Source organism: Macrobrachium rosenbergii, chromosome 50, assembly GCF_040412425.1.
Source record: "Macrobrachium rosenbergii isolate ZJJX-2024 chromosome 50, ASM4041242v1, whole genome shotgun sequence".
NCBI classification, from domain to species: domain Eukaryota; kingdom Metazoa; phylum Arthropoda; class Malacostraca; order Decapoda; family Palaemonidae; genus Macrobrachium; species Macrobrachium rosenbergii.
In genome coordinates this window covers 6,445,001-6,457,500 of record NC_089790.1, presented here as the reverse complement: position 1 = coordinate 6,457,500, position 12,500 = coordinate 6,445,001, and the positions used below count along the sequence as shown (strand labels likewise).

General features: G+C 38.2%; 1 protein-coding gene across 2 annotated transcripts in view; it reads right to left on the bottom strand.

The window, feature by feature from the left end:
- Positions 1 to 12,500, bottom strand: part of LOC136832545 (zinc finger protein 704-like) — a 290,565-nt gene that overhangs the window by 109,541 nt on the left and 168,524 nt on the right. The gene's annotated exons all lie outside the window — the stretch shown is intronic.

Sequence of the window (12,500 nt, the reverse complement as noted above, 5' to 3'; positions counted from 1 at the left end):
TTCATGTTCGAACCAAAACAGAGAACAAATGTTAATGAAATGTTAATAATATATGAGGAAATTAAATATACTGTAAAGGGAACTGTTTCGGAAATCCACATTATTTCTTCCACAAACCAAACTATAAAAAAAAAACTGGAAGAGCAAATATTTACACACACACACAGATGCAACTTTGTAGACGACATGACGAAACACACACACGGCACAAGACGTAAAATGAAGAGGAAGTTAGCAAATTCTTGCTGTTGTGCAAGATGAATTGGCTTTATGGCAGCCCCAGCTCCTACTCGTACAATGGCAGTCCATAAAAGATGTTGCAAATGTCGAAGGCAATAAAAAAACCCTTGAAATTTGCTTTCACTCTTATCCCCTTAAATATCAAGAAAACCTCTGTGCAATAAAAATGCACAAGCAGCAACGATAAAAACGGACTGGAGTTAATTATGTTATATATAAAAGCATCAATGTATGATGAACATATATATATATATAATATATAATATAAGCATACACAAGGACGCGCTGCTATAATTGGCTGTATTAGGCAAGCGCTCGTATGTATGACACAATGTACCCTGCTTAAGCTGATATTAAAATAAGCTTCTAAATTGATTTGTATCGAGAGAGAGAGAGAGAGAGAGAGAGAGAGAGAGAGAGAGAGAGAGAGAGAGAGAGAGAGAGAGAGAGAGCACCTGAACAGGGAAAAAAACAATGATTCATAAATACCCCCAAAGACTAGTGAACCAAGAGAGAGAGAGAGAGAGAGAGAGAGAGAATCATAAATACATCCTTAGACAGGTAAACCGGGAGAGAGAGAAAATAAATCATAAACACACCCAAAGACTAGTGAACAAAGAGAGAGAGAGAGAGAGAGAGAGAGAGAGAGAGAGAGAGAGAGAGAGAGAGAGAGAGAGAGAGAGAGAGAGAGAGAGAATCACAAATGCCGTACCGCGCAGCACGCATTTCTGGGTACACTCAAGATCTATAAAAGTCAGCTGTAGGTTAAATAACCCACGAGCTAGTCTAAGTAGTCTCTCTCTGAGAGAGAGAGAGAGAGAGAGAGAGAGAGAGAGAGAGAGAGAGAGAGAAACCTTGAAAACTCATGAGCCAACTCCAGTGACCTTGAGAAGTGCCGTACGCACGAGTTGAGGACCAACTCCAAGAATAAGTATTCTTACTCTACTTTTTTCATGTGTTTGTGTGTATGTAGTGTTTTTCGGGATGTTAATGGAGCCATCTCTCTCTCTCTCTCTCTCTCTCTCTCTCTCTCTCTCTTTTTTTTTTTCTAGGATGGTAACTTTATTCACAATATACTCGTATATATATTTCCATTTTCACATCCACAAGCGAATGATGGATATATTTCGTTTTTCTCTCTCTCTCTCGTTTTAGAATTCGTAATTGTGCACGCAACAACCAATATATTTCCATTATCACATGTACACGCGGATGATGGTCAGATTTCCTCCCTCTCTCTCTCTCTCTCTCTCTCTCTCTCTCTCTCTCTCTCTCTCTCTCTCTCTCTCTCTCTCTCTCAACAATGCATCCATACGATCACAGCAGAGTCCACTTGAAATCCCTAAAGTATCCGTACTGCAGAGCTTCACTCCCAAAAGACCCATGAACAAACATTCCTTGCGCAGAGATTATTTTTCGACAATACCTCCCCAGTGGTGCGCATTAGCACAATGATCACCAGCGGAATGTCAAGAACGCGCAACATCTGCGCAAGATTAATAAAAATTAGCATCAGTTGCCAATGGGGGCTAGTCTCTCTCTCTCTCTCTCTCTCTCTCTCTCTCTCTCTCTCTCTCTCTCAAGTTATCGTCACTGCAGTTATCTCATACTTATTTTTCCTGTCAGTTCTTATGTAGGAACCAGCATTAGATATTACACGTCTTACTGAACGGCACATAATGCCAAGATGCGCGCTCTCTCTCTCTCTCTCTCTCTCTCTCTCTCTCTCTCTCTCTCTGAATATATTCACTGCAGTTATCTCACTTATTTTTGCTGTTCGTTTCTATTATCTACAAACTTCAGCATACAGTTAATCGCATGAACCCACTTTAAATATTTACACATCTTACTGAACGTTGCAAAATGCCAAGATGCATTCTCTCTCTCTCTCTCTCTCTCTCTCTCTCTCTCTCTCTCTCTCTCTCTCTCTCTCTCTCAGTCAACAAAGAGAACATTAATTCTCAAAAACACTCTGACTTAAAGGCGAGTTTTTTCACTTTTGAGTCTACTTAACGGTAGGGGAGTGAGTACCTTGTCCCATTTAGGCTCCTAGTTCTGAGGTTGGGGAATAAAAAACATCATATCTCTACCTAAGTGTGGAGAGGGAGAGAGAGAAGAGAGAGAGAGAGAGAGAGAGAGAGAGAGAGAGAGAGAGAGAGAGAGAGAGAGAGAGAGAGAGAGAAAGGAATGTTGTTTAAGCACACGCTTCCAAAATCTAAGGAATGATCCCTGTCTCGGGTACAGCTCAGGAATACTCGCAAGAATGATCCTTAACAAATATTGAAGAATATTATATAATTACTGTTAGGTATATCCAAAGAATAAAATAAATGTGTCAACTAGGTCACAGAGAGAGAGAGAGAGAGAGAGAGAGAGAGAGAGAGAGAGAGAGAGAGAGAGAGAGAGAGAGAGAGAGAGAGCTAGCGCACTGATTACATTGGGTAAGTACGTGCCAATGTTCACGTAGCCATCGGCATGAATTATGATTTAGCTTTGCACGTTCCTATTTTAATAGTTAATGACGCACGTAAGTTTTCGTCCCACACTGAAAGATAATCTAACAACAGTTCACCGAATGAATGAACTAACATTAACTTTTGTTATTATTTTTTCTTTACAGAGACCCAGCACGACTTTCACTTTTTAACTAACTGATAGTGGAAGAAAACGCTACCAACCATCAGGTTGAAAACCGACAAATCGACACAAGAAGCCCAGGCATAACAACAGTGCATATTTCCCTCTGTCAGGTTTGAATCTCCGACCAATACAAAGTTAGACTCATTCTTCACAATGGGATTTAAGTTGAAGGGTTACACAAAAGCCTTACGTGGATGTAACGTGACTTAAAGTATCTCAGGTCACAGGGAATACGACAAGTGAGTGGGAGGAGGAGGAGGAGGAGGAGGAGGAGGAGGAGGAGGAGGAGGAGGAGGAGGAGGAGGAGGAGGAGGAGGAGTGAGGTAAAGGGTTAGAAGACAAAGTCTCCAGTCCTACTGCCTCTACCGCGAAAACCGCTTAGAGCCCTTTTCCAAATAAAGTACCTTAGCAAATCAAACTCCTAAGAAACCGCAACATTCAAAATTTATTCAATAAGACGAAAGAGCAATTATGGCAAACCTTAATTACCAAAAACGGTCAAGATCTCGATCTCTATCGACAAACATTCACGGGGAAAACAATTACCCGGCACTTGACATCAGTCAGAAAATCAACCAGCTTCGAATAACTTCAATCACAGGTTCAGAGAAACCCACAGGGTGGGTTCATCAATCAATCATGAGAGTAACCGACGCCAGAGGGACGTCATTCGACAATCATGAGATCAGCCGACGCGGGTGAACTTTCATTACTTAATCACGAGACCTGCTACAGCGACGCCCAATGCGAATAAATCATGAGATCCATGGATTAAAGTTGATTTAAAATGATGAAAGTCGAACGTACCAAATTAATTTAAGTTATGATTTAAAGTTATGAACGTTATACGTACCAAATTAATTAAAGTTATGAAAGTCGTATGTACCAAATTAATTAAAGTTATGAAAGTCGTATGTACCAAATTGATTAAAGTTATGAAAGTCGTATGTACCAAATTAATTAAAGCTATGATTTAAAGTTATGGAAGTCGTATGTACCAAATTAATTAAAGTTATGATTCATTGTACCAAATTAATTAAAGTTATGAACGTTATACATACCAAATTAATTAAAGTTATGAACGTTATACGCACCAAATTAAGTTATGATTTAAAGTTATGAAAGTCATATGTACCAAATGACTTCAACGTACTAAAATAAAACACCGTAACCCCAGCGTGTGACTGCTCACTTGTATAACTTCAAATGAAAGTAGTTCAAAGACCTTCAGTTTCAGGTAGCTTCAGACCTTCAGTTTCAGTACCTCTACGCATGTTTATGTGCTGAAGAGACCAATACCTTACTCTGGAACAAACATTCAACAAACATCCGACCTTGCATAGGCAACCACGTCGCGCGCTCACCTCATGAGCAGTAATGCTCGACGAAACAGTATGCAGACTACGAGAGTCACATAACCTTTACAATACGAGTCTCGCGAGTTTCTTTAGACGTTTGGCAGAACCCACAACGAAAATAAAAGCTTCTCAAAGGCTCCCCAATTACAATACCCGGACATTCAAAACACAGCTTTCGAAATAAGTGACATCCTTTTGCTAATGGCTATGATCGCTTCCCCAGGCGATGCCTTGAAGACCCGACCTCACCTTAACTCTGAGAGAGAGAGAGAGAGAGAGAGAGAGAGAGAGAGAGAGAGAGAGAGAGAGAGAGAGAGAGACTTACACGAATGCCCACAGTAGCATCGACTTCTAACGGAACATTGCTTTCCTAACCTGACTTGTAATTTAGTAAATAAAATTTGAGGTCGAAATTTTTATGTCATAAAAAAAAATATTGTACATTTTTCATAATGAACCATTCTTTTCAACGTTACAATTACCTAACACTTACAACATTCAGTAAGGATTTTCCTTGCGCTGTTTAAACAGGCTATTAACAGAAACGGTCTTCATAATTTACACAAGAAGTAAACTTAAAACAAAAGGCATTTATTATAACAAATTATAGCATAATCAAGCAAAAGATACAAATTTTAAACCATCAAGATTAAAAAAAAAAAAAAAAAAAAAAAAACCTTACACTCCTCAATTGAAGCAAAATCCTTCATGGAAGAAATCCGACCATTCCACGTCAATCTGTTGGGTTCACTTGAAGGTACATTTAAGCACAAGGTTAATGATCCTTTCCATGTCCAAAAAAAAAAAAATAAAAAAAAGTAATAGGAACTGAAACCTAGATGTAACCTACTTTAATCTACCATTAAACAGTATTTACTTTTTTAACGAACTTTTAATTAGATCTAATTACATTTTGAAATGCAGTCTTTTCGCTATAACTTCTTTTGCCCAAAGCGTCACGGCTGATCTGACTTTAGAACGTGAGAGAGAGAGAGAGAGAGAGAGAGAGAGAGAGAGAGAGAGAGAGAGAGAGAGAGAGAGAGAGAGAGAGAGTACCCAGCATCCTGTCAACCAACGAAACAGCCAACAATATAAGGGAAGGCGATAGAGCATTAGAGGCAGGGGAGGGGAGGAGGAGGAGGAGGTGAGAGGAGGGGGAAAGGAAGGAAGTGGGAGGGGGAGGAGGGAGCAACTTCACCACAGCTATAACCTCTCCTCTCCCTCTCCCTCTCCCTTAAACCTCCAATGCCCACGAATAAGTTTATTAACTTACTACTGACTTCAGTAAACGTCTTTAAAGTAGGAAAACTCAGTCTATTGTCAATTCATTGACGCTTCAATCTTCTGTCTGAGAATGAAGGTAACATAACTGCATCCCGTAATGGCGGTGCATAACCTATCAATAAATACATTCAATTAAAACTGTAGTTTCTTTCAAATATCGTCCGTAAAGACTGGCTTGGATCTACGACTGAATAAGCATCAAAATTAGCGTAGGTATCTTTATTATTATTATTATTATTATTATTATTATTATTATTATTATTATTACAGAGAGAGAAGACCTCTTTGAGGCAAGTTTTGCTGTATAAAATGCCTGCATTTTGCGAATTGATTTTATACTGCAGTTTTCTCAATTCTTCTAATAATTCGCTTTTCCTGCACGTCAATATTAGTCGATAATTGTCCAATGTTCACATTTCGATGGAGTGAAACAGCGTATTTCTTACAGCAGAATTTATCTATTATTATTGTCCATACATTTTCATGAAACGAGAAAATGCCATTACCATCGCTTGAGTGCTCCCACAGAATGCAAGACTCCTGTTAAATGAAAATGCAAAATAACTCTCTGCCAAATTTACATACAACTACAGAACCTCTCCTCAGCAAGTTTAAAGTCAGCGTTGAACAATGCTGAAAGACTGTTGACATGAATACCAAGTGAGCAACAACGAGTGGACAAAACACAATCCTTTAAAAATATTCTTTCTTCAATTCGACTCTTTATTTTAATTTCTTCATCTTTTAGCCAGCCAACTTAAAAAAAAAAACCTTGACAACGTAAGACAAGAAAATCGTACATCTTTCAGACGTTCAAGTACTTTTGGAAATCAGATAAAAAAGAAAATTGTTATTATTATTATTATTATTATTATTATTATTATTATTATTATTATTATTATTATTATTATCTCACTATTATTATTATTATTATTATTGTTATTATTATTATTATTATTCAGAGGATCAACCCTATTCATACAGAACAACCCCACCAAAGGGGCCATTTACTTGAAATTCAAGCTTCCAAAGAATATGTTGTTCGTTAGAAAGGACTAACATAGGGCAATGAGAAATACAGAAAGAAGAGATCACGTATTAAAAGAAAAAAGGAGAAAAATAAATTAATAAACAAAGACTAAAGTAAAAAGTCTCTTAGAAGACATCCCAAGGCGACCACTACACGCCACAGACAGCGAGTCACAGGAACCCAAGAGACATGCAGTATCGTATTCCTTCACCAAGGATGTCAAGGAGGAGGAGGAGGAGGAGGAGGAGGAGGAGGAGGAGCAGGAGAAGGAGGAGGAGGTGGTCCTTCGCGTCCTTCACTCCCATGAACTCTCATGTAGGACCTCGAGCAAACTGTTTGAGGCGTTATAAAATTCCAAGAGTTAAAAGGAATAGCCGAGAGTAAAGGTTATCTCAGGCGAAGTTTGAGGTAAACAAAAACATCGGAGGTCAATGTGGAAGAACTGAAATTTTTTTTGTACATAATTCAACCACATTTAATAATTCACTCTCAGCAGTTTTGCTTTTCCCTTAATAATACCTCAACCTCTTTTCAGTTGCAAAAATTCTTAATATTCGCCGCGAAAAATATTTCAAATACATATAAGCCTATAACTTGTCATGGCATAAATCATGTCTGAATCGCTTTACAAAGCAAAATTAGGCTTTAGAGCAAAACTACTTTAAAGGTGTTCTAACCTCAACACTTCTCAGAATTTCTCACCATTTACAGTGTAAGTCATATTTAAACCATTTAAACCCACTACCACTGACCACTGTCCTTCATTCTCTTATCACATTTAAAGGGCAAAAACTGGCAGGGACTTTGAGCACGATCTGGCAATGAAGGATTCCCAGAGTACAATGTATTCAGCCGCATTTCAACCTGACGAGGGCTCACGCACTCTGCTCTAATTGACTGCATGACCTTCTTTTCAATGACTCCGGCCAGTGTTTATCAAACTTGCCCAGAGTGCACCAGGCGTCGAAAGCAGGTTCCCCGGCTTCAATAACAAACGTTTTGATAAACAGTCGTCAGGGAGGGTGACTGACGCTGTGCAAGTGGCCTCAATTCCTGCAGCTGAATAGTGGAAGGTTTTAAACCTCTGTCTGAGGAAGAACGGTGTAGGCCTATATCTGCTTACTCTTAAAACGATTTTGCGAGCTGTATACGTAAGTATGGATGTGTGTGTGCATATATATAAGTATATATATAAATACATACATACATACACACACATATATACACAGTACATATATACATACATATACAGCCCGTAAGCAGGTATAGGCCTATGTTGTATTACCACAGACTAAGGTTTAAATTTGTACACACACACACACACACACACACACACACACACATATATATATATATATATATATATATATATATATATATATATATAGAGAGAGAGAGAGAGAGAGAGAGAGAGAGAGAGAGAGAGAGAGAGAGAGAGAGAGAGAGAGTACAACCCAGGAAAGCACCGAGTAACGTCTAGTCCTAACGAAGAAACGGACACCCGCGATAAGACCAAGATGTGTGTAATTTATAATCTTCTTAAGGCATTAATCAGGGCTAAAGGCCGACGACCCAGATTCAAGGGCCAGTGAATGTATCTATATAGAGCAGAGTCAGGTTTATTTTGAAGATTGAAAGTGCTAAAGAACTGAGGCGAATTTGTTTTCTGGCGAACGGTAGCCGGCTCCCGGGCCCAGCTCACGCGTTGGACATGTATAAATGGTGTGAGCCAATGAGACGAACTTGAAGAGCAAGCTTCACACCCCCCATGATGAACGGGAGGCTTAGATAAAATGTAGGGAATAAAGGGGAGGTGTAAAAGAAGTCGAATTCCACAGCCTTGCTTAGACCTAGGTCAAAGGAATGAACCGAGGCTAACAAACACCTTGGTGACCTCGAACTGACCCTGAGACCAAACTGGGACACGAAATGCTTGATTTACCCCCGAAATAAAGAAGCAGACGGAAAGATAAGAGGCAAATAAACCCCACCTGCTATCCGCAACACTTGAGGCTTCATCACCCACCCCAACACTGACCCAATTTCGCCCATCACGACACAGAAAGCAAACAAAACCAGTCTCTCAGAGTCTCATGTCAAAACAAACAGAACACGAACTTATATGACTGAGACGAAGCAATTATGAAGACAGAGAATACAAAAGCAGCTTCCCTTAATACACCGGTGGGTAGGCGCGCTCGCACGCGCACACTCAAGCACGTACACAGGTCACAAAGTACTCTAAAGGTGGAGAGAGCAGCGGAAAGCAGTACGGGCAGGATGGATATTAGATAGATAATTGTATGAAGAAGCGGTGGAAGCATAAGCACTCTACATTTGTAAATGGAATGAGAAAGTAAAAGTGACTTGGAAGTGGAAGCAGAGGTATAACTGTACAAGCATAAACAATGTAGAAGTTCAAGCAAACATGCACATAAGTCTATGTAAGAAAGGAAATTAAAACATAAACGTTATAAGGGTTCCATTGAAGGAGGTAGAAGTGTAAGCACAAATAAAGTAAGAGGTCAAGTAAAAGAGATAAAATACAGATATCAATAAAGTAGAACGCTAGAAGAATGAATGAATAAATAGACGCATACAAAAGTAATGTACGAAGGATCATATGAACCAGTATATAAAAAAGGTAGAATTTGACGCATCACAAACAGAAATTCAAGTAGAAAAAATAGGAGGTAGAAGATAAACGTAAACAAAGTAGAAAAAGTAGCACAGTAAGCATAAAAAAAAGCAGAAATTCAAGATGAGGATGAATTAGAATTATAAACATCAACACAGAAGTTCAAGTAGATGCTGAATTGTAGGTACAACCAAAGTAGAATAAAAGGTACAAATACAGTGAACTGTAGAAATGTAACCACAGAAAAGCAAAAGGGTGAGCAGGAGAACATGTAGACGAATAACCTCAAGCAAGGAAGAGCAAACGTCGTCGAAAAAAGCTAAGCAAAAGGAATGCAGAAGTGTCAGAAGAGAGTGCAATCAGAAGCACCATTCGCTGACGCATGAGGAAACTGGGGGCTGAAATGCGCATGCGCCACGTCTTATTCATGAAAACGAGGAACAATTCATTTAAAAACAGAGGACACCAACAATAGGTCTATTGACTCTTTATCAACACCAACAAACTCGTCGAAAATAATGACTATATTACAACTGTACGCATTACATCTTTCATTTGGGAACAATGTAACAAAATTACATTTCCCAGTGTAGGATGAACGTCAACAAACACCAAAATGAATAAGCTCTGAAGTTTTAAAAAACTCAACAGAGTATCTGATAAACTCGGTGACATCATGACGCGGCCCAAAGACTCCGGCCTCCAATCCTCACCGTCAGCAAAAGCAATCGCGAGGAACAGGCGATGGCAACACCGTTGGCACAGGGCCAAGTGAACAGCTGATTCTGACATTCAGTTCAAACAACACTCCCTCGACCTCCTCCCTCCCCCTCGCCCCCCCCTCTCTCTCTCTCTCTCTCTCTCTCTCTCTCTCTCTCTCTCTCTCTCTCTCTCTCTCTCTCCTGATACCACGGGTAAATATCCTGTTTCGTGATTCGCTGCAAGCGAATTATTAAAAAGGTTCAACTTAAAATCAATAAAATTTTCAAAAGTGGAGCACCTTATCTTTGACACACACACACACACACACACACACACACACACACACACACATATATATATATATATATATATATATATATATATATATATATATATATATATATATATATATATTTCAATTTTATGAAACACACGTCAAACAATTTTCTATTTTCTCTGTTCCATTATCATGGCAGACTATAAAATATCACCCGGGTATTTCATTGTTCCTCCTCCTCCTCCTCCTCCTCCGCATGGTGTCACCCTGCAAGAAGCCGGTTCCTCGTCCCTCGCCCACCTGTTGTCCTGAGGTAGGTATGCCTGGCTCTTCTCTGGGAGCTCTGACTGTTCTAAAACATCGTTCCTTCCAATTTTTTTTTTTAACTTGGCTTTCTAGTGAATATTTAACCGTTAAGGTAATTTCTACACTAATTAAAATGCTTAACTGAAGTTGCTTGCTTTGGCAGCAACTTGATTCAAGTTGTTATAGTCTGTTTCTTTCATAAGCTGTCAATAGAGTCTTTTAGTTATTCAAGTTATTGATGAAGTAGTTCATTTATTTCATAAGCTGTCAATAAACTCTTTCAGTTATTCAAGTTATTGATGAAGCAGCTCAATTATTTCATAAGCTGTCAATCACGACTTTTAGTTTCACTAGGCTCATGTTCCAGTGTTATAAACTTACCACAAGTCATAAAATCTTATTAATGAGAACCGTATGTTTAGAACATCAATATAATCTCGTAAATCCCTAGAAACGTCATTAGGCACACATGATTAGACCTGACAACACAAAAAAAAGTATATCACACTGTCATGCTGAGTATTTGGAGAAAGCAACGTAAAAATATTCCCACACATTTTTCACCTGCCGTACTTTCTCCTGTTAATAAAGATACAGTGAGGTGGAATGCCATTCTTAAATTAATCTACAGTAACGAAGCCAACCGGATCTCCCCCCCCCCCACCCCGCCCACAATCCACAACACCACACAAATTCTCACCTCCACGCACACAAATATTTTTAATTGTGGAAAGTCCTCAAATACGAAAAATGGCATTTTAATCACAGCACCCAGAAACGAACATTGTAACAGTATATCCCCCCCCAAAAAAAAAAAAAATATAATATAAAAGAGTTGAATATTTCGGTTGCAAAAACACAGCAAAACATTCAACAACAACAACAAAAAAATCCTTTGCGTTTGAGAAACCGACCCACCCAATTAAATAAATTTGCAAATAAAAAAAAAAAAAAGACACTGACTACGGTAACATATCCAAGTGTTTTCTCTTTGCGTTGATGTATATTTTTCCCCCTTCTCTTTCGTCATCTCTTTTACATTCGCGCGCCTGTCATTCCAGGCGCGTCAACGGGGCGACCGAGTGAAACAGACGCGCATTTTTCAGATTAAAACTCTTGCTGCCTTCAATGGTGAGTTCTCGGTTTTGGCTGAGTGATCGTGCTTTTTGATTGCACGATAACACTGAACTAGAGAGAAACACATGCGAACACAGACACGCACATATTATATGTAGAGTATATATAATTATATACATCTATATATATACGAGTCATATATATACTGTATATATATATATATATATATATATATATATATATATATATATATATATATATATATATATATATATATATATATATATATATATATATATATATATATATATATATATAAATTTATTAATAACAGGTCCTCATTCAAACTGGATGGTATTTAGTGGAGATATTTATTCAGGTCCTTTTAGTAATTCTAGTAATGCACAGAACAATAATTGTGTATGTGATGATAAATATAATATACAGTATGTATATATATATATATATATATATATATATATATATATATATATACATATACATATATATACATACATATATATATATATACATATACATATACATATACATATACAAATACTGTATATATATTGCACAAATTTATGCAAATAGTAAATTGAAAAATAGACAAAATCTCCCCCTCTCTCTCTCTTTCTCTCTCTCTCTCAAACGCACACACAAACACTTACAAGCACATGCATCCATCAACCAAACACGTGCGTCGCACAAACGAAGAGTTATGGCAACAGCTGTGCCTCTGCCACAAGATGGCCTTGTTTTCTCGTCAACATGTACACGAGTACAGAGAAGGGCATTTCTAGACCAATTTAAAATAGGAAAATAAACAAGACAGAGCATTTTTTTCCCCCGCTTGAGTTGAATAAAGCCGACCACTGTGATAATTCACGTGTCAAGAAGCTTTAAGAAGACATGAAACGTTAGAGTTATATAGAATCATCTATGCAA